The 21332-nt window shown below is 44.7% G+C and overlaps 1 long non-coding RNA gene across 1 annotated transcript in view; it reads left to right on the plus strand.

The window, feature by feature from the left end:
- LOC133497692 (uncharacterized) overlaps positions 1 to 21332 on the plus strand; it is a 184612-nt gene that overhangs the window by 132951 nt on the left and 30329 nt on the right. Inside the window, exon 4 of the long non-coding RNA XR_009794086.1 lies at positions 13897 to 14077. This is a non-coding gene — a long non-coding RNA (uncharacterized LOC133497692). The remainder of the gene's footprint in view (positions 1 to 13896; positions 14078 to 21332) is intronic.

Genomic DNA, 21332 nt, shown 5'->3' on the forward strand with positions numbered 1-21332 from the left:
TTGTAAAGGAGGATGGGTTAGTTGTCGTTTCACCGGAGAGGCGCTGAAAGGCCTCATCTGGTATTGATTGATGACGATTGCCTCCGAGCGTCAGGGTCATCGCGAGTTTATTAAAATTGGTGCGTCACAATCACAAGATGTTGTGATGCTCTTAAGCTTCATCTCCGTGATAGCTCACTGCGATTTCATTACTGCAGTTCTTGCTTCCTCTGTGTGGAATAAAATATGGATTGGAAAGTGTCGGCCTCACAGTTCTGAGGACACCGGGTTCAATCCCGGACCTGCCTGTGTGGAATTTGCATGTTCTCGCCAATGCCTGTGTGGGTTTTCTCCGGGCACTCCGGTTTCCTCCCACATCCCAAAAATATGCAACATCAATTGGACGGTCTAAATTGCCCCTGAGTGTGACTGTTTGTCTCGATGTGCCCTGCGATTGGCTGGCGACCAGTTCGGGGTGTAGCCCGCCTCCTGCCCGTTGACAGCTGGGATAGGCTCCAGCACTCCCCGCGACCCTTGCGCGGATAAGTGGCTAAGAAAATTGATGAATGGACGAAGTAAAAATACTGCTACGTTAGAACAGGGGTGTCAAACTCAATTTTGCCGCGGGCCACATCGTAGTTGTGGTTCCCTTCTGAAGGCCGTTATGATTGTGAAACAATAACAAATCTTAATCGCCTCATCTTTACACTGATTTGGAATCAGAAATCAAGGTAGATGGGATTTTAGACTATTGTTCATGTTTGGTAACACAAAAACGCTTTCAATATCTCAAAGTTCTCATTTATGATATGGCACTTTGAAATTTTAATAAAAATCCTGGAAGTTGACACGCACAATTTACCTTCGCGGGCCACATAAAAACAAATGGCGGGCTTTAGAATAGCCATCCATTTTCTTCACCGCTTATCCTCACGAGGGTCGCTGGGAGTGCTGGAACCTTTGCCAGCTGTCAACGGGCAGGAGGCTGGGTACACCCTGAACCGGTTGCCAGCCAATCGCAGGGCACACGGAGACGAACAGACGCACTCACAATCACACCTAGGGGCAATTTAGAGTGTCCAATTAATGCTGCATGTTTTTGGAATGTGGGAGGAAACCAGAGTGGAGGAAAGCCACGCAGGCACGGGGAGAAGATCCAAACTCCACACAGGTGGCTCCGGGATTGAACCCGGCACCTTAGAACTGTGAGGCCAACGCGTTACCAACTGAACCACCGTGTCGCCCAGTTCTTATGTATGACATGGCAATTTAAAATAAAAAAAATAAAAATAAACCCTGGAGTTGACACACACGATTTACCTTCGCGGGCCACATAAAACCAAATGGAGCGCCGGATCTGGCCCCCGGGCCTCGAGTTTGAAACGTGGACTTAAAAAAATGTAAATTGGAGCCCTACCCAAAATTACTCAAGACAAATAGAATGTGAAAAATGTAAACATTGCTCAACAATAGCTTTAAAGCCAACTGAAATGTTTCCAGATATAAATATTGTATGTATTATAAATATGAGTATGATTTTTTTTTTTTGTGTGTGTGTGTCTTGGTTGTACCCAAACATTATTAGTTTACTAATATATAGACTTGACCTAGGTGGAGGAGGAAGCTGGATCATAATGTGAGATTTGATTAAATATGCATTTGGTGCATCAAATGATGTCATAGTGCGCCCGGTCTCGTTAATTACAACCACATCCGTTTGCTCGGAGGAGCCTCGCTGTTGTACTACATTAGGCCGTTTTTTTAAACTCACCGATTCGCCATTGCCTCATTTTGTTGGTCCGCAACCGAATGCGCTCTGTATTGCAGTCTTTAGCCGTCTTGTTTTGAATTAGTCAATGCGCTGAGTGGTTGCGTATTAGAGAGGATGGAGAGGATATCGGATAAAAGGGACACGCAAACATGCACGATAATAAGTGCAGCTAAGCAAATGTACAAATGCACGGACTGGGGCTTAATGGAAAATTTGGCAGGCAGGCTGCCGAAATTGAACTAAAACTATTGATAAAAGGACGGTAATAGAGTACTCTGGGTGGGGATGAAGCCACTGATCGTCCATCAGTAAAAGCACCAAAACAGGAACTGACACATCTAGACCTCGGATGACTTTACATACACGTCGGTGAACCCTCCGTGTGCCGAAGCAGTTTTGTTCGCGGTTACTATGTACTTGTACCCGGGCGCCCGATGGCTTTTGACGCTCGAATCGCTCCATGCGGGGAGCCTTCCTTTATCTGATTTCGGAGTAAACTTGGGATCTGGTTGCAGCGGGCAAGTGGGCAGAGACGGGGGGTGCAAGTCTCTGGGGAGGATCAGGTAACAAAACAGGTGGGCCGCCCGCCATCGGCAAAGGTCAGACAGTACAACGCTCGCATCTCCCGCCGGTGCTGATAGCATCTTTTTTGTGCGCGTGCTTAGCCCTGCTCCCTATTTCACCGCTCAGCGACTTTACATCCAGTTGTGTGCGTGCGGAACAACCCCCCCCCCACCCCCCCACCACCACCACCCCCCCGGATCCAATATCGCCGCACCACTGTAAGACAATTACCCGCTTTAATAACGGACGCCATTACTCACCCGCTGGATAGAATACGAAATAGGAATTCTCAATTTTAGTCATGTCTCTTTGCGTGCGCGTGCGGCGACGCAAGCGTTTCCAAATCCTGTGATGATTAGACGGAAGCCCTTTATGAGTTTTGTCTGATGCGACCTTTCAAAGTTCTCCTTGATAATATAATGTTCATTATACCAGTGTCAAATTGTTTTACACACCCAGATTTTTTTTTTTTCGACTTTAACAGAAGTGCAGCTTCACGCGAAATCGCGTATCGTGACTAAAGTCCAGAAAAAAAAATTGTATATCGCCGTAGAAGTGACAGTCCATTTCCGTCGGCCCCCGGGGGGGGGGGGGGGGGGGACCATTGTTGGTCATTCTTGGCGTGTCAGGAGCCATCACGCAGATGAAGGAAGGAACTGGAGGGAGAAGAATCTCATGAGTCATTTATGAGACATCAATTCTTAATGAGCATCATGACGGCAGAATACGGACACAGAACACTCAATATTATATGGAATATGAGCATGGTTTGTCTTCAAATAAATCCAATTTTTATTAGGTTTATGAGAATCTGTTCCCTGCAAACGTTAATTGAGCTCGTGTCCTTGGGAATGTCCGAGTTGAAAATGAGGAATATTCAGACGGAAGTCCGTCTTTGCTATCCTCCAAACCTCAGCTAGTCAGTAATTGCGGCAATAACATTATTATGATTATGCACGTCCGCGCTATTGTATAGTAAAGATTTGTGGGTGTTTGATTTTGTTTTACGAGGGCGGCGAATGAAAGACCAAACATCCTCACCAATTGCCGTTTTACGGGCAGTCTGGCGATTCTCAAGCGACGGACTTCGAACGCTGATATGAGAAACACACGGAACGTCATTTCAAATAAATCAATAAATACAGTCATGCCCTTTTAGCCATGACTGAATAAAAAGACGCAGCCGCTCTTTCTTACACATGAAGTCAAAATTAGAATTATTTTTCATTTCCTACATGGCTATACTGAGTATAAACCTATATATAATAATTCCTGAAATGTATTCACTGATAGTCTCAAAGAATATTGTCTCACGGTGAGATCGCCCACTTAAAATTATTTTACGCTCCCTCGCGAGTGTACGAAATTCAGATAACTGAGCAAAATGTACTGCTTTTCCATGATAAAAGATAATTTTCACTGTCGAGCGGAAGTTGAAGCGAGCAGTCTGCCAATCCGACTCATGATAATCGTCTGGTTTACTTTTTTCGGTCCTTTCGGTGCCCCTTACAGTGGGGCGATATCAGGTCAGCTAATCCACTGGTGTGTGTGTGTGTGTGTGTGTGTGTGTGTGTGTGTGTGTGGTGATGTCTGCAGAAATCAGACTACTTGGTCTGCACTTTTCCAGATGAGGAATTATGTCACTTCTTGATACCAGAGCAGATGTTTAACACTTGAGGAGATTTTACAGACAGAAAGACAGATATTCTGTTATTGCACTGGTTGAGAAGTATGCCAACTGTCATCATGTATGATGGTATAATCACACCTCAGTCAAATGCCACTCTAGGCTGCTGTACCCTCTTCTTCTTCTTCTTCTTCTTCTTTTTTGACAGCAGTAGCGCTCACTCGCTCCCTGATATGAGCCAAACTGGCAATTTGACTTAACGGAGGCACGTCTCAACTTCTGAGTCGTCTTCATCTTGCCGCGAGTTTCTTTTTTTTTTTTTCCCAGGCTAATCTAAGAGCACTTTTCCCATTTTAATCTGTGCCCGTGTATGAAGAGTTGTCCCGTCGGGACTGCCATACACCAGAAGATTAATGAACCCAATTTGCAAAAGTGACCTTTTGGCTTGCTAAAGCACTGCTGCGGCTAAGCCTCTTAGGGGCTGCTTTTTAAAAAGAAATGTTGTTTGAACCGTTCTTCTGATAAAACCAGGGAAATAACCATATCAGGACATTTGGTCAGATTCTGGATTAAAATGTACAGATGTGGTCACTGTTCCGTGCCACAGGGGACATGTGTCGAATGTACAAAAACGACATCAACTTCACCTACGGCATTCTTCAACTGCACATTTTCTCGTCCCAAAGCCGAGCCATTACCGAATTCTGTCATAGTGACCGACTTCTGAACTCAACGAGGAGCTCAGACTGAAGGATTTTAGCCTCTTTATCAGCACAATTAGCCGTCGCGGGTGTTTTCCCAGATAGGGCCGCCATATTATTTCGGAAACGACAAAACTTCTCGTTGTGTGACATAATCCACGACCGACGATTTGGCCCAACGACACTAAAATAAAAAGTCTTGCATGTTTTATGTGTAGTGTGACACATCAACGGCAGTGCACCTCGTCCTCGACTAATAGGATTACGTATTGTTGCCAGCGCTCAGTCTCCCGTGTGCGCCGATGTCGACATACTTGGTCTCTTTTGTCAACATTTAGACACGCACGCAAACCAACGTTTAGCGAAGTTTTAGAGCATGATTCGACAGAATGTCGGCTTGTTTACATACAAATGTTAGTGCTTGCACTAGCTTGCTAGGCTGCATAACATTATGTTGCCTGCCTGCGAGGTGTCACGTGAAGATACCTTAAGCTTTTCTTGATTGGACAGCCCTCTCCCAAGTATCATCTTTCCTTGTTTTTTTTTTTTTTTTTTAACTTTTGTCCCCCCGCTCTATCCAATTCCATACATTGGAGCGATCCATTTTTCTTACTGTCGCCATAGTAATGAGTGTATCTGCTCACATTGACCGGTGACACGTTTTCTGGATCCGCCTCTCTGACAGTATTTGATCTGACAAGATGAAGTCCATTGATCGGCAAAGACGACATACGTTGCGATCGAAATAAATCGTCGCGCAGTATTGCCCGACACAGGGCTCCATTTTATAGCAGTCGTCTGACTCAATGGAATCGTGAAAGGCCAAATTTGTCTTGTCGTCTGAGCCAGGCACAATATCGTATATTGTAGTGTTTATTAGCTAATTTGCTCCTGTAAATGGTTGGTGAATTTAGGCCTACTGTGATCATTTCAATGGGCTGCTGCACTTTGTCCAGGCACTGCAGACAAGTATGACTAATAATGCTATTTTCATATGTTGGGTCAACGATGTTGCAGTGGGACGTCAGTGCAGGGAGCGTTGGTTGGGTTCCCACGCAGCGATGGCGTGAGTGTGAATAGTTGCCTGTCCCGATATGTGCCCTGCGACTGAGTTACAGATAAGTGAAGTCGGTGATAACCATTCACGATCCATCAAAAAGACATTCAAGATATGATTTTCATCAGACTCATTGGCGATCCAATCATGGTTACGTGCTGTCCGTTTATCTGTAATTCAGCTCGGCTTCGCTCTTGTCCTGCTTTTAAAATTCTCTTTTGTCTGCGTGTGATTACGTTTGGACACGTGCCATTGTTGGACTGAGTCTGTTATTGATCGAACGAAGGACACGTGCAACGGACGAGCCTTTTAACATTTGCGCACGACACCGTCGGCATGGAATATTTTCGACTATTTAGGCTGGCATTATCAGATATGAATTAAAGCTTTAAAGACGACATGCCAAAATCTGATCTTCCGCCCAGATGCAGTGAGGTCATATCAAAGCAGTTGAAATCATGAAATTTCCTGTACTTTATTCTGGATATATATATTTTTTTAGCATTTGCAACAAAAATGGGGAAAGCACTTTAAGAGGGTCTGACTGCATGCATGTGGTACTTGAGGGTGTTTTAAAGGTTCGTAATGAGCAATCTCAAGCTGTTCTTTCTAGCCCGCAGTCCCTCGAGAAATCACTGTCGCAGCGAGGACATACACCGAGGCTTTTAGAGCGTTTGCGAGTTCCTGCATTGCTTATTTTGTTAAGATGAATTAAATCTGGGCAGTGAGGCACTATGCCATGCCCCAAATTATGAAGCTAGGTGCTTGCCTCTCTGATGGGAAAGCATGCTTTATAAAAAAAAAAAAAAAAGTCACCCGATGACGCCCGTCATTGACATTGAAATTGGTAGAGAGATTTATTACAGTGTTATTTATTTGACACAAATGTTTTCAAGCAAATGGACACAACATTAGCGCTGTCAGGAATATGGATGAGGAAGCTTCTGGAGAGGCAGCCCGATCGCAGGGACTATATTTGGGAGCCATCTTTTATTCCTTGAACCGAGATCCGATTGTTTGGCTTCCAGTACTTTGTTTGACAGTTTAGGTAGGACTTCAGAATGTTTGTGCGTGTCTGCGAGCAAAGCCGAAGTTTGTCGTCGAGAAATACTTTCTGGTAGTACAATTTCAGAATGGGTGCAACGGCTTATAAGCGGGGCGGTAAAATATATTGCTTTCTCGTGACACTTGACCCTTTACAATGAGGAACAGATTAAACATAGGCAAACCTATTGGTCAGATGATCGCAGGAAGTGAAACTGAAGAAAATGAGAAAATGAAACGTTGCTATATTTCTAATACTTTTCACTCTTCTGGTAAGATTTGTAGTGAGTGAGCTAATATAGAAGAAAATGTGTCTGTTCAGAGGTCAGGTGATCTTGGAGAGTTGGGTCACTGATGTCGGGTGAGTGTGGGGCCCCCCCTGCTCTACTTTATCTTAAGTTGTTTGACTTTATTTGCAGTGCAAGTTATTCCACACTCAACATCTTTTTGGGCCTTACTTTATCTGTCCACCGTTAAATTGGAACATAAAAGGGGCTTTCCAGTATAGAATTGGCCAAATTATCAGTATGCATCTATGATTTTTCTTTTCACATGTGACCCCGGTGTCACGACCCATCGGTACGAAGGGAGGACCCAAATGCAGGACTCCGGAGACGCAAACGTAGTTCGGGAAAAGTGTTTATTCGGTCCAAAGTCGGGGATCAGGCAGACAGTCAAGTGGGGCAGCAGTAATCAGGACGTCGGGCGTAGAGAGCAGGTCCGCGGGCAGGCAGGAGTCGGTACACGGAAGATCGATCAGAGAAGGCAGGAGTATCAAAGATGTCAAGCTTACGGGGTCGGTCGGAGGACAGGCGGAAAGTCGGGACACCAGGGTTGACGATCAAGAGTACCGGAGTGCAGGAACGGGGCATGAGTTGCGACGATCTGGCGAAGACCAGTCGTCCCCTGGGTGCTATAAATACCGGGGTGAATCAGCGAGGATGAGGCTAACTTGGATCCGGACGAATGTTTTGCAAAGCCACCGTTGTGCAATTTCACCGGCTCCCAACTTCACGATCCACCCCCCCCCCCCACACACACACACATTTTTATCCTTCTCTCAAATCACTTGCTGATAAGTGTTCTGTTTTACAGTGCGAGGAAATATAGATATGTAAATGATTTCACAAGCCTGTTGGGCTCTGACTTGGCGGTTTGAATCAAGCTTGCAATCTTTATTTATTTTTTTTAAATTACCTATTTTAATCATGCTCATGTAACTTTTAGAGATAACAAACCACACTGACAGCCATGTCAGTGGGTTGTATTTATATACTGAATAGTTTCACAGTTACGGTATTCTGTAGTGTCTGCCATCTGCTACAGCAAGTACAAAAGCCAGGTATTAGAAAGCGATTATGATACAGTGCGCGTTCAACTCTTTTTAAGGTCCAAGCGTTTTAATTAAAGCCCTTTTCAACTCGTCTTCTTCAAACATTTGATTGCGCTATATAAAATTAACAACTCTGTTGGGTTTGAATTATATCTGATCCGTGTCCACGGAGCTGTATGTGGGATTAACAGTCATATCAGCAAATCTTTTTTGTCACTTACTAATGGTTTGAAATATTCCATATATTTGTCACACTGCTTCTTAGTGTTAATGGTATCATCTGCAGCACAACAGTAGACATGACGCCAGCACCATTTGACAGCTTAGGTTTGGTAGTTTAGGTGAGCTCACGCCCACGACTTGCCAATTGCCATTGGGGCAGCGTTGCAAAATGGACCTTTCCGATGGCAATCTTAAGCTCCGCCCCCTTAGCCATGTCCCACAAGCTTCCAAAATGGTGATTGAACAGAACAGGTTTGAAGTCGATTCTCTATCGCGTGTTCCAGATAATATTGGGGTATGTTTTTTGTCAAATGCATCAGACTTGTCCAAGAGAGTTCTACAGAGCAAAGAAAATGAATCAAGCAAGCCCCTTGTAACCTAGCAGGATATCTTTCGTCAGAATTGTACGTTCCCCAAGCGAATCTGAGGACCATTTTCTTTGTAACATTAACTTTTCCAAGCGCACGCTACTGACAACCAGGATTCCTTGTGGGACAATGTGGCGAGAGAGGCGTGGCAAGCCAGGGGTTAAGACAATGCGGCTATCTGATTGGCTATTATTGTACAAGTGATTGACAGCTCGGAAAGGTCCATTACCATCTGGCACCAGTGCGAGAAGCTGCATGGCTAATACAATTTATAGTATCCATGGCAAGTTTTTGTAAACAGGATCTGTTCTTGACAAATCACACAGCGGAAGGCCTGCTGCTACCACCACTGATGAAAACACTGAACTGAACATTTGTGCCAAGCCAGAGAAAGTCTCTTTGGAGCGCAGCGCGAGAACTCAGCAACAACAAAAGCTCGATTCAGCAGATGCTTCGGAAAGTGATAAAGTTTTACCTGGACCGACTGCAGGTCGTTCAAAGGCTTCAAGTTCAGGAGTGTGATGATCAAGAACCAGGGTTGTCAGTGCAACCCTGGTGTTTGATGCCAGTTGGCAATTTTACAACGCTGCTTCAATGTCATTTGTCAAGCCATGGCCAAGGGAATGATATATCTTACAAAGATCGTCAAATGCTGATTGCCTCACGTTTCTCCAAAGGATACCAGAAATAAAAATGAAAAAGCAAGTCTACAATGACTTTTGGGGGCACCCTGTATTGTAGTTGTGGTGAGGAAGTATCCTGGTAATACTTTGAAATTGAAAATGGCTCCTGCATATTATGTGTTGCTTTGCATTTTAAGACTCTTTAATTTTGAGCGGGAAAGCTGGTTATGAAAACTTAAATTATAATCACTTTGCTTAGTTGTTATTAAATTCACACAATCGCTTTACGTAATTTCAGTGTGTTCGGAGCGTTTGTTTGCGGTTTCACTTTAAGCCCATGTGACAGCATGTTGAGTATTAAGGCCTTTCAGTGGGCGCCGCATGCTGCGTTTGATTGTGTTTAGGAAGTAGAATAATGTTGTTTTTTCGCGGACAAGAGCAGTCTGTTGAGAGTGCGGTCACTGGGTGAGGACATTAGTTACCCCCTCCCCATTCAGCCGGCGTGCTCACAAGAGCTGAGGCTATCCCTTAGCAACCGCTGAAATGTTTAGGAAAAGTCCTATGTGGTCACGCTCGCTTACAGCGGCGGATGAATCTAATTGGGGCGAGCGACCCTCGTATTTCACGCTCACGCCAAATCAAATTTGGGGACATTATGGGGAATGTCTGTTTTGAAGATCTGTTTTCTTTCAGGTGTTTGTTTCAATCTTTATGCGTCACAATCTGTACTTTGGAGAGCAGTTCCTTATTTTTTTTTTTTTTTTAGTAAGTATGATACAGAATTCATCTGACAATCATAAAAAAAAGAATGCTATGTGCTAAAATGTCCTCGCAGCGGGTCAGTGTGTCCTCACAGTGTGGGACTTGTACATAGGGAAGGAGGAAATTAATTTGAGACAGGGGTGGGCAGTGATAAATAGAGGAGGGTCCGAGACGGAAGAAGAGCGGAGTAGCGAAAGAGTCCTGGGAAGCAGTTTAGTCTGGTCCCGGCAGGGTTCCCCCCCCCTCCCCCCTCCCCCAATCTCCTGTTTACACACAGCAAAATTTCTGACAATTTCACAGCTCTCCTTTCATCAGACACTGAAAAGGGACGGATTCCTTGCTCGCTTGCACTCAGTCCCGTGAGATTGGTTGCTATCATGGGAAAATGTAAACCTTTGGCATTCCCAGTGGGGTTGTTAGCGCTCTGCGTTGCCGCACTGCAAACTCTGGCCCTGCGTAATGCCTCCGAGATCTTTGTGGGCACGACGTCGTCGGGATTAAATCAAATAGCACCCCTCATTCAAGGGGGGTAGTCCACGGTCCTTGGGGGCCTGCTTACATTGATGTGCTCCTTTCAGATTGGTGCCGTCAGAACGGTTCTCTGTTTGCCGGAGAATGTATACGCCGTTGTTTCTTGTACGCGCACCGACCATGCCAAATGTCAAGGCTTCAAAAAGCTCCCAGAGGGCAAAAATGGCACGCGGCCACCCATGCCCTCCACAATGCACGGTATGGAGGGCAAGATAAAGACGGCGGTGAAAGGAAAAAGTGTGAAAACAGGATACACATTGAAAGGATCGTCGAGCCGGGGCGACCCAAAAACGCGGCTTTGCCTGGACTGTATTTCAACGAGATGGAAGAGGCCCGTTTCCCCTTTCTAGTGCCCCGATGTGCGTAAACCGGTTGTGTTTTCCGTGCCCTCCGATCGCTCAGACGGGAGCGACGGGTCTCTTTATCCCTCATCCCAGGTGTGTCATTACACAACCACCTTAACACACTCATGTCCGTGGAATGATGATGATGATGATGATGATGATGATGACACTGGAGGAAGCAGAACTGGTAGAATAACATCTCACCTAAGCAGGATGGCAACCGCAGACATTCTCTGGCTCTTTGTGAGCGCTTTCACAGGCAGTTAGTGTTCGTCACTTCCAGCGAGTGTGTGTGTGTGTGTGACAAAACTGTCACTTTTAACCAAAAACACCGGGGAACTCTCTTAAACCGCACTTTTACAAAAAGGAAGCAGTTGCAGACAGCCACGTCTGTCCACGTGTGATCTTTTACGGGGAGTATTGAAATAGATGTCATCAAGTGTGTTTGGCAGTATTGTTATCGTTTTTATTGCCGAGTTTTTTTCTTTTTTTTTTTGTGTGTAACTAAAAAGTTTGCAGGTCACGGGGGACGAGCCGAGGTGATGCTCTGACTTGAGTGTATTGATTGCTCTCAGCATCGAGCGCAGTCAGCTGCTGGGAGACAGCGGGGGGGGGGGCTCATCTCTGGTTCTTCCTGGTATTCCGTTTCGTTTGCGGACTTTGCTCCAATTCCTCTTTCTCGTGCCCCATCGCCCGTTTTTTTTTTTTCCTCTCGGCAATGATTAGAAGACCAGCGAGATGTTTTGTATGGAGGAGAGCGGTGTGTGTGTGTGGGGGGGGGGGGGGGCAATAGCAAGAGGAGAGAGAGCACTTAGACCGTAGGATGTTAATAAGCCTGGCTCTTAGCGAAGAAGTACCTCCTACATTCCCACACAAAATGCACGCACAAATAAAAGCGCACCTATTCACACACACTCACATGTGCTCAGTGATGCTTGGACAGGGGCCAGCATCTCCTCGGGGTTGAAAAGAGGGGAACGTGAAGCACTCGCAGGAGTGGCTGTCTGAGGGGAAGGGCGGACAACGCGCTGTGCCGCTGTGTGACAGTCCATTATCCGAACCCCTCCGTCTTTCCATTTCAATCCCTTCTGCCAGAAAAGGAGAGCGCTGACGTCAAACAAACAGACCAAGTCCTCCTCTCCCGAGAGTCCCGTCTCTACATTCACACATCCAAGTTGCTGTGCGTGATTCATATTCGGGCTGAGACGATTGTTTTGCTTCCCGATTTAATGATCTCCGCTGTCAATCACCGCATCTCGAGCCACATGTAGATTTGGCACACTCGGCTGGCGTGAAGCTAATGTGACTTGGGCGGGGCCGTCCGACCCGCCAGGATAACAAGGCGCCACGGGAGACTTTGATGCGTCAACTTGGGTTGTACTTTGTTTGCCGGGAGTCTATCGGAAAACAACAACAAAATGAACTAATCTGTTGTCCATCACACAAACCTACAACCTGTCATCCACCTTAGGAACTGACCTGGAGGGATTTCACTTGATAATGTTCACTTTCTGGTCTCTAAGAATTGTTCAAATTGTTAAACCCACATCCTATGTCTGCATGTCTTGGAGGATCCAATGACTAGCAGCAGTACGGTGGGCACTTCACTAGGAAATAGAGAAACGTGATGCGGAACGCGGAAGTTGACGTCGCTGAGCAACGGCTAGCCGCATGTCTAGCTCCACCGTGCAGTAGAAAAGCATGCAGCGCTACTGCATCTGCTACACCAATGAAGTGGTTGGGTTGTGTATTTTGGGATCCTTTTCCATACAAACCCGACTGAATTTGACCAAATTTTTACTCCTTGATGGTAAAAGGATACAGACAGATAGACAAGTCATGACAAAGCCAAGATCCTCTTAAAGTGCCACTGTCATGAAACGCCTGATTTTTAGTATGTTATTAAAGAAAAAATGGCAGCCGACATGGAGCAATGCGTTTTTTCACCACACAACATGATTTTGACGTATAGAGCTTTTTGTAACTCCCGCCCTGAAAATCGTCTCGAGGGATTTGTTTTCGAGAAGAAGCGGGAAGTGACGTACATGGCAGGACCGCCCTCAAGTGGACTCGTTTGTTTCTATTAGTTTGACCTCCGGGAAGGTAGCTCGTTGTTCCTTCGTGTTAGCCAAAATGCTGGCTCGTTGCGTTGCTGAACATTGCTTGAACACTCGGGAGGATGGAATTACCCTTCATAAGTTTGCAAGAGAGCCGGTTCGTCCTGAAAAATGGATTGCGGGGGTGCAAAGGACCAGAGCTTTGTGGGTTCCAAATGACAGGAAGGTGTGTGTACAGCTACAAAAAAAAAAAAAAAACAATAGTTGGGGGGGCTGTAATCCATAAATCAGGGTTGCTAAATGTGTCGATGTGCGCATTGGAAGCCTTCCATGCAGCAGCCGCTGAAGGACGGCCTCCGCAGTTCTTGTGGATCGTTACTGGCCTTGTCGACAAGGCTGAGCCAGCCGCGGCCTTGTTGACAAGGCCGAGCCTGCCACTGGGCTTGTTGGTCGGGATGGCTCCTCGCCGCGGCGGCTCATGTCCGCCGCGCAAGTGGGTGTTTATCACCGCCGCGAGGTGGTTTGGCCGTGATCCGCATGTCATCTAAATATGGCTCCAAACAATAGGGTAATATTGGCCCGGACACTTCACTCGGTTGTGAGATGTTTTCTTCGAAAAGAGCTTCCGTGTCTGAAGGGGCGTGTCCTACTGTAGGGGCCACAGCGTGTTTTTAATGTCCGGGGTGACATCACGGACAGTAGATGCAGCCAATATGGCGACCACTTGGATGTCGAATGAGACTTCCGCAACTTTGCGCATGGATGACTCATACACTTGAAGCAGTTGAAGTGAATAATCTTATATGTATTTTTCATTTCAATATCTATTTTAGAATGTTTATAGGGATGACACTTGACCTTTAAGTGGCACAGTTCAATTTTTTTTACAATCCCTGATGTGTTTCCACCACAGGGTATGAAGTTGGAATAGAAAGCACTTCATCAGCTATGTACAGTGAACACCTGTTGTGGTAACACGACAACAGGACAGCGTGCATCTCCCTATTCGCCAAACGTCTTACAAACTCCCACCGCTACTACACGGGAAGAATCTAAGCTCTGTTACGCAACAACAAAGATCAAATCAAAAAAAGGTAAGCCTTTTTGAAGGAACAAAGTATTGACGTCACCTACAGGCAGTCATTTTGCCGTGGATTGATCGGGAAAATCTATTATCGATCGCCTGTTTCCATCACACTTTTGTCCATTCAAGGCTATTATTGTCCTTCAAAGCGCTTCTGTGATTTAATGAGCTCAGGCCGCGGGAGAAGGAAAAGTTAAGTCTGGCCATGTCTGAGGAATAGAAAAGTATTGATTGCTTCCTTGTAATGGTTGTTGTCTCAAAAAATGGAATTTTAACTGTTTTCTTTTGTAACATTGGGTCCCATATATATATATATATATATATATATATATATATATATATATATATAGGACCCAATGTTACAAAAGAAAACAGTTAAATATATAAAATTTTCTAGCCAACTCATCATACCTGTGGGATGCCCCACTGTAAGCATGACGACGCGATTCCATTCTTGTCATTGTTTATGCCGCAACATGACGCAACTAACACTTTAAAAGCCGAACGAAAGGAATAACTTGCCGTTATCCTTTTACTCGTCCAAACATTTGCCATTTCGGTATCCGGCTGCGCTGTCGAACTAAATCTAACGTTTATTAAACATGCTTATTCATGAATGGGATTACATTTTTTTACCATCTTGTTTTGATGTCGATGAAGGATTGCCGATTGTAATTATTCATAATCTCTTCTGTTTCTCTGCGTGTAAAGGTTTGTTTTGTGTCACACATGTTCTGCTGCATACTACGCTGAGCTCTGAGACCCCCCACCTCCCTCTCCAAAACACACACACACACACACACACACACCACACACCACACACACCACACACACCACACACACACACACACCACACACACACAACTTTGTAGAAGCCAATCCATCTGTCTCATCTTTCTCAACTATAGCTAACCCATTTTCTACCCTTGCAAAACCGTTCCCTTCAAAATAATCAGACTATGCTGTCCTGCAAAGCCATCAGTCATAGCTTTGGGCTTCTAAAAACGGACCATTCAGTATCCTCATGGGAAGAGGTGGCAGGTACCGGTGTACTACTGTAGAAATAAATCATGCTGTGTGTCAAGTAACAATGTATACACAGAATATATGTTCATGAATGTGAAGGGCGGAGGAAGAGGAGGAGTGAAGCTCCACGGAGAAGAGATAGCGAGGGTGGATGACTTCAAATACTTGTGGTCAACAATACAGACCAATGGAGAGTGTGGTAAAGAAGTGAAGAAACGGGTCCAAGCGAGTTGGGACAGCTGGCAAAAGGTGTCTGGTGTTCTATGTGACAGAAGAGTCTCCGCTCGGATGAAGGGCAAAGTTTATAAAACAGTGGTGAGGCCGGCCATGATGTACGGATTAGAGATGGTGGCACTGAAGAGACAACAGGAAGCTGAACTGGAGGTGGCAGAAATGAAGATGTTGAGGTTCTCGCTCGGAGTGAGCAGGTTGGATAGGATTAGAAATGAGCTCATTAGAGCGACAGCCTAAGTTGGATGTTTTGGAGACAAAGTTAGAGAGAGCAGACTTGGATGGTTTGGACATGTCCAGATGCGAGAGAGTGAGTATATTGGGAGAGGGTTGCTGAGGATGGAGCTGCCAGGCAAAAGAGCAAGAGAGAGGAAGACCAAAGGAAATGTTGATGGGTGTTGTGAGGGAGGACATGAGGACAGTAGTGGGTGTTAGAGAGGAAGACGCACGAGATCGGCTTAGATGGAAAAAGATGACACGCTGTGGCGACCCCTAACGGGACAAGCCGAAAGGAAAAGAAGAAGTCTCAAGTAACAATGTATTACTTTGTAATAATGATCATCATAATAATAACCATCTTATAAAATGCCATGAAACCCAAGGATACTTGAAATAAACAACAGGCAATCACAACAAGCACACGACAAAAGCACAATCAACACTGGATCAAAACCGGGTGATGAAGTGTAGATTTGAAACTGTCCAATGTTTGCGTCCTGCTGAATTTCCCTGAGAAGAGGGTTCCCCTGGGTAGAGACAGGGTCAGACAGTGAAGGCCAGAGTTGGGAGATATATACAGTGTATATATATATATATATATATCTTTTGTGGGATTCAAATGAAAGGGTGGAAACTAGGATGACCCCTAGATTGCCGACTTCAAGGGATGGGGAAGAACCAGCAACATACAGTAAAGGATGAAATCCCCCACCTACTGACGCAGGATTTTGGGAGCCACGACCACAACTTGCGATTTTTCTCTCTTTTTTTTGTTGTTTTTTTTTGTTTTGTTTTGGTTGAGTTTGACAACGGTGACAGTCATCCAGGTCAGTTGAATGTGGGCTGAGGGAGGGAGGACTCGTTCACTCTCATAACTGACCTCAGGCTGTTTTCAAAGCAGAGTTCCCAATATTGTCAGCCATGACAGTTTGACATATTGACTTACTGTCAGCCAGACCATTATGACAGACCTTTTAAGACCTTCGAAATATTGTTCTGTGACAGGAAAATGTAGTCTTTTTTTTTCCACGAGAAAAAAAAATAGGTTGCTTCTAGCGCTTTTCATTCTTCAGTAATTAGCAGTTGAACATGGGTTGGTCTCACCCAAAACTGTCACAATCTGCGGGTTTTCGTGGCATGAAAGACCCAAGAGAGGCAAAGCAGGAATGCAGGAGTCTCAAAATGGTATTTAATTTCTTAAATGGAAAAAAAAAGCAAGTAAGTTATCGAAACAAATTCCTGAATTATGGAAGTCTAGAAAAGCAAGATTCAAGGTAACAGCAGAGTATCTCACCAAAACATGAAATGTGTTTAGATCGATGTGACTAAGACAGAAACATCAAAGGACAGATTGAAACAACCCAGGGAACTGAATACAAGTAAACTGATGACAAAATCAGGCACACCTAGACGAGACGTGTGGCTGGACTGAGCTGAGACGCCCGGGACAGGTTTGACGAGAACACGTGGTCAGGTAGCTCTCACAAGCAGCTCAAGAACGTGGGTCACAACAAAAGAAGAAAGCATGAAACGAAACTTTTACAGAGGTAATCTAAACTAAAGCAGCGATAATGACACAAAAACCTTGGTTTCTGACCGGAAAGCAGAGAAAACAAGCATGTCAAGCAAAATTTTTTTTTTTTCCACAAACATGGTTTGCATTATGACACCCCAAACAATAAGACAACAAAAACAAAACTTAGAAAGGCCTTAGATGGGGAAAAAATACTTACAGGTGATGCTGACTCACCACATGGCCTGACCATCGATGGCTTTTTTACATGACGTTTGTCATTTCTTTCATCAACTGCGTGATCGTGATAGACCATTTCTGTTACATACCGTGACATATAGCACTCTGCTTCCTCTATATCATACATGTACAGTACAAACTCTGTTTGAGTGTCAGTTCCCTAAACTTGGCTGACTTCCACCGTGGGATTGGCATTTCGTCCCCTGTAATCAATATCACAAAATGAGAATCACTGCCCAATCTTCATCTTCTACTCAACGTCAGAAGGAGCTACATTGCGTCTTTGTCGACTTAGAGGAAGCCTATGACAGAGTACCAAGAGAGGAACTGTGGTACTGCATGCGCAAGTCTGGCGTGGCGGAGAAATAGGTTAGAATAGTACAGGACATGTATGAGGGCAGCAGAACAGCGGTGAGATGTGCCGTAGGCGTGACAGAATAATTTAACGTGGAGTTGGGACTGCATCAGGGATCCGCTCTGAGCCCCTTCCTGTTTGCGGTAGTAATGGATAAACAGATGAGGTTAGACTGGAATCCCCTTGGACCATGATGTTTGCAGATGATATTGTGATCTGCAGTGAAAGCAGGGAATAGGTGGAGGAACAATTAGAAAGATGGAGGCACGCAGTGGAAAGGACAGAACAATGGTGAGTGTGGTAAGGAAGTGAAGAAATGGGTCCAAGCATGGTGGAACAGCTGGCGGAAGGTGTCTGGTGTTCTATGTGACAGAAGAGTCTCCAGTAGGATGAAGGGCAAAGTCTATAAAATAGTGGTGAGGCTGGCCATGATGTACGGATTACAGATGGTGGCGCTGAAGAGACAACAGGAAGCAGAACTGGAGGTGGCAGAAATGAAGATGCTCAGGTTCTCGCTCGGAGTGAGCAGGTTGGATAGGATTAGAAATGAGCTCGGTAGAGAGACAGCCAAAGTTGGATGTTTTCGAGACAAGATTCGAGAGAGCAGACTTCGATGGTTTGGACATGTCCAGAGGCTAGAGAGTGAGTATTTTGACAGAAGGGTGCTGAGGATGGAGCTGCCACGGAAAAGAACGAGAGCAAGACCAAAGAAAAGGTTGAGGGAGGAAATGAAGACAGTGGGTGTTAGAGAAGAAGATGCACGAGATAGGCTTAGATGCAAAAAGATGACACGCTGTGGCGACCCGTAACGGGACAAGCCGAAAGGAGGAAGAGAAGAAGAAGAAGAAGAAGACAGTGATTCACTAACCTAAATTTCACAGGCAAGCTGGGTGAGGGCCTCATTGATCGCTAGCCGTTCAAAAATGTTCTTGACGAATATTAACGTGGCGGCAGGCTAGGGTTGGACTGCCGTCAATGAATATAAACATCCAAAGCAGCGGACGAGTGAAATAAGAATGAGGCTAAATACGTTTCCCATTGAGTAAATTCATGGAGATAATCAGATCTTTGCTGTGATAAGGAACGAGAGAGGCAAGACAAAGGTCCGCATGAGAGCGTAGCGGGGTTAATGGGTTTGTCTAATGAAATGGCAGCTAGCGACGCTGAAGATTCCATGTTTGCCCTTTATAAATGTTCCTTCTGCTCCATGTCTGTGTGTGTTAAAACCAATAAAAGAATGGAGCTGAAGAATAGGAGGGAGTGGCTGGAATGGTTTGATTTTCTCCCTCTGGATGAATCCTCCAGAGTCCCGAGAGCTTTATAAAACATTTATGATGGATGTCATCCCTTTCTGTTTGTATACGATTGTCTCGGAGTCTCTGGGCAGCTACAACATACTCTAATGTATTGTGCTGTATAGAGAAAAGTACTGTATTAGCACACCCAGCCCAACACGCGTACGGCAAAAGACAACAGAATAAAGCATGTAGTTTATCTTCCATTTGCAGATACAACACTTTGGAATGATTTACAAATTCATGATCTAGGGTTAGGGTTAGCCTAACCTGCACCGATACACACACGCACACAAATGTGCTTAAACGTATCCACAATCACGGGTTTAAGTGCACTGTCAACAAACTGGAGATGGTTCTCCCCCGTTGGCCGTGTGCCAGTTCGCCTCCGGCATTAGGACATTTTCAGATAGTCCGCACACAAGCACGTGTCCAAAATACACGCGCGCATTTGCACAAAGGAGCAAAGAGCACGACAAAGAGCGTCACATGGATACGGTGTACAGTTTTGAAAACGGGAGGCGAAAACTTCAAATCACGAAGCATAAATTACGCCATTTTCCCATTGGAGACGAGCTGGCCAAAATAAATACATAACTAAATAAATGAGATTAAGCAGAGAGAAAAAACAGCTTTCAGTGAACGTGTACCAGCCTTTTGGCAAAAATTGTCATGTCAATCCTGGATTGTGCTGCTTTTCTCCAACCTAACCATCCCTAAATGCTAGCACTGTAAACGCGTGTCATCAAGGATCCGATTTAGTTCAAAATTGTGCAAACTTTCCAGTTGCCACATCACAAAATATGTCAGTCGCGTCCCCTCTCGCAAAATATCTGCTGTCCTATTTAAATGGCAACCCGGCTTGTGATATTAATGATGGATGTTCTTTTGGATTGATCTAATTCCATTCCATGTAGATGCCATTTCCTTTTTTTTTTTTTTTTTTTTTTTTCAAAATTGGAATGGACATTAGGATTGGGCAACTATGACGAAACGAAAGTACATCAATGCTGTGTCCTTTCATTAGCGGATTTGATCACGTTTCTTTACAGAAAGCTTTCATCCCCCGAGAACAAAATGTATGTTCGTAATTAAAATGAAAAAGAAATGCAACATTCTGGACTAGATCTCTGCCCAAAAGTCAGAGAAAAGAGGGCTGCGGATATATTGGCACATCTGCAGGTTTAATGAAGCCAAAGTGAACACTTAAAGGCCCGCGTTTGAAGCCACTTCAGTGAAAAAAGCTCACATTCGCTCGTAATGAAATATACCGGCAATATCTTTTACATCCTTCTTTGTTGGGGACTGCAAAATTCACAAAAGAAAATACTTGTTTTTTTTTTTGCAATTTGATCATTTTTATACGGTTATACAAAAATTATCCTTTGCCCCACGCTTAACATTATTTTGAAACATGCACAAAGCTTACTTGCCGGGCTTGTCAGGTTGTTTCATGGGTCGCAGATGTCCAGCTGGCGAAGTCAGCTTTAGCTTGTGGCTAGCAGCACCTCTGATGTGATGAAATATTTGACATCTTTACACCGCGGCGCAGCCCTACACCAGCATGCCAAAGATTACTTTCAGATTATCTGGCGGCGTTGTGTTATGCCAATACTCCGAAATGAACGTTGCTATCTTTGGAAAGACAGAATTTTTAGAACAGCACGGTTATTGGACCTTATTTTGGTGCAGGGGCAACCAATACTGTGGTCGGTTGTGCATGCTACATCAGCGGTGTGTATATATATATATATATATATATATATATATATATATATATATATATATTTATATAGCCTACGGCATAGATTTGGACTCAACTGACTCACTGCGATAAAGCGTTTTGATTATGTAATTGCATCAGCCTAATTATGAAAATTCAAGCATGTCTGACCACGGAGCGGTCGTACTCGTACTAAATACTAGGCTCTAAGCCAGTGGTGTCAAACTCAGTTTTATCGCGGCCCACATTGTAGTTACGGTTTCTGTCAAAGGGCCATTATGACAGTGAAACCATGAAAATCTTTAATTCACCCATGATATTTATCCATTAAATGAACCAGTTTTGGAATCAGAAATCAAGGCTAATGGGGTTTTCAACTATTGTTGATGTTTGGCAACACAAAAATGCTTGTAGTATCTTAATGTCATCATTTATGATACGACAGCTGGAAATGTTGGTCCAGATTTGAGCAAAAATCATGGAATATGTTTGTCCTGCAAAACCATCATGTTTTGCTTTCGCAGGACACGGACAATCATGTGGCGGCCAGATCTGGCCCCCGGCCGGGCCTTGAGTTTGACAAAGCTAACTCCCTCCATAGCAGATTCTTGCTAGCTACTGGCTAGCTTGTGTGGCTAAACAGTGTCCTTTTATACTGCTCAG

Source organism: Syngnathoides biaculeatus, chromosome 3 (genome assembly GCF_019802595.1).
Source record: "Syngnathoides biaculeatus isolate LvHL_M chromosome 3, ASM1980259v1, whole genome shotgun sequence".
Lineage (NCBI taxonomy): Eukaryota > Metazoa > Chordata > Actinopteri > Syngnathiformes > Syngnathidae > Syngnathoides > Syngnathoides biaculeatus.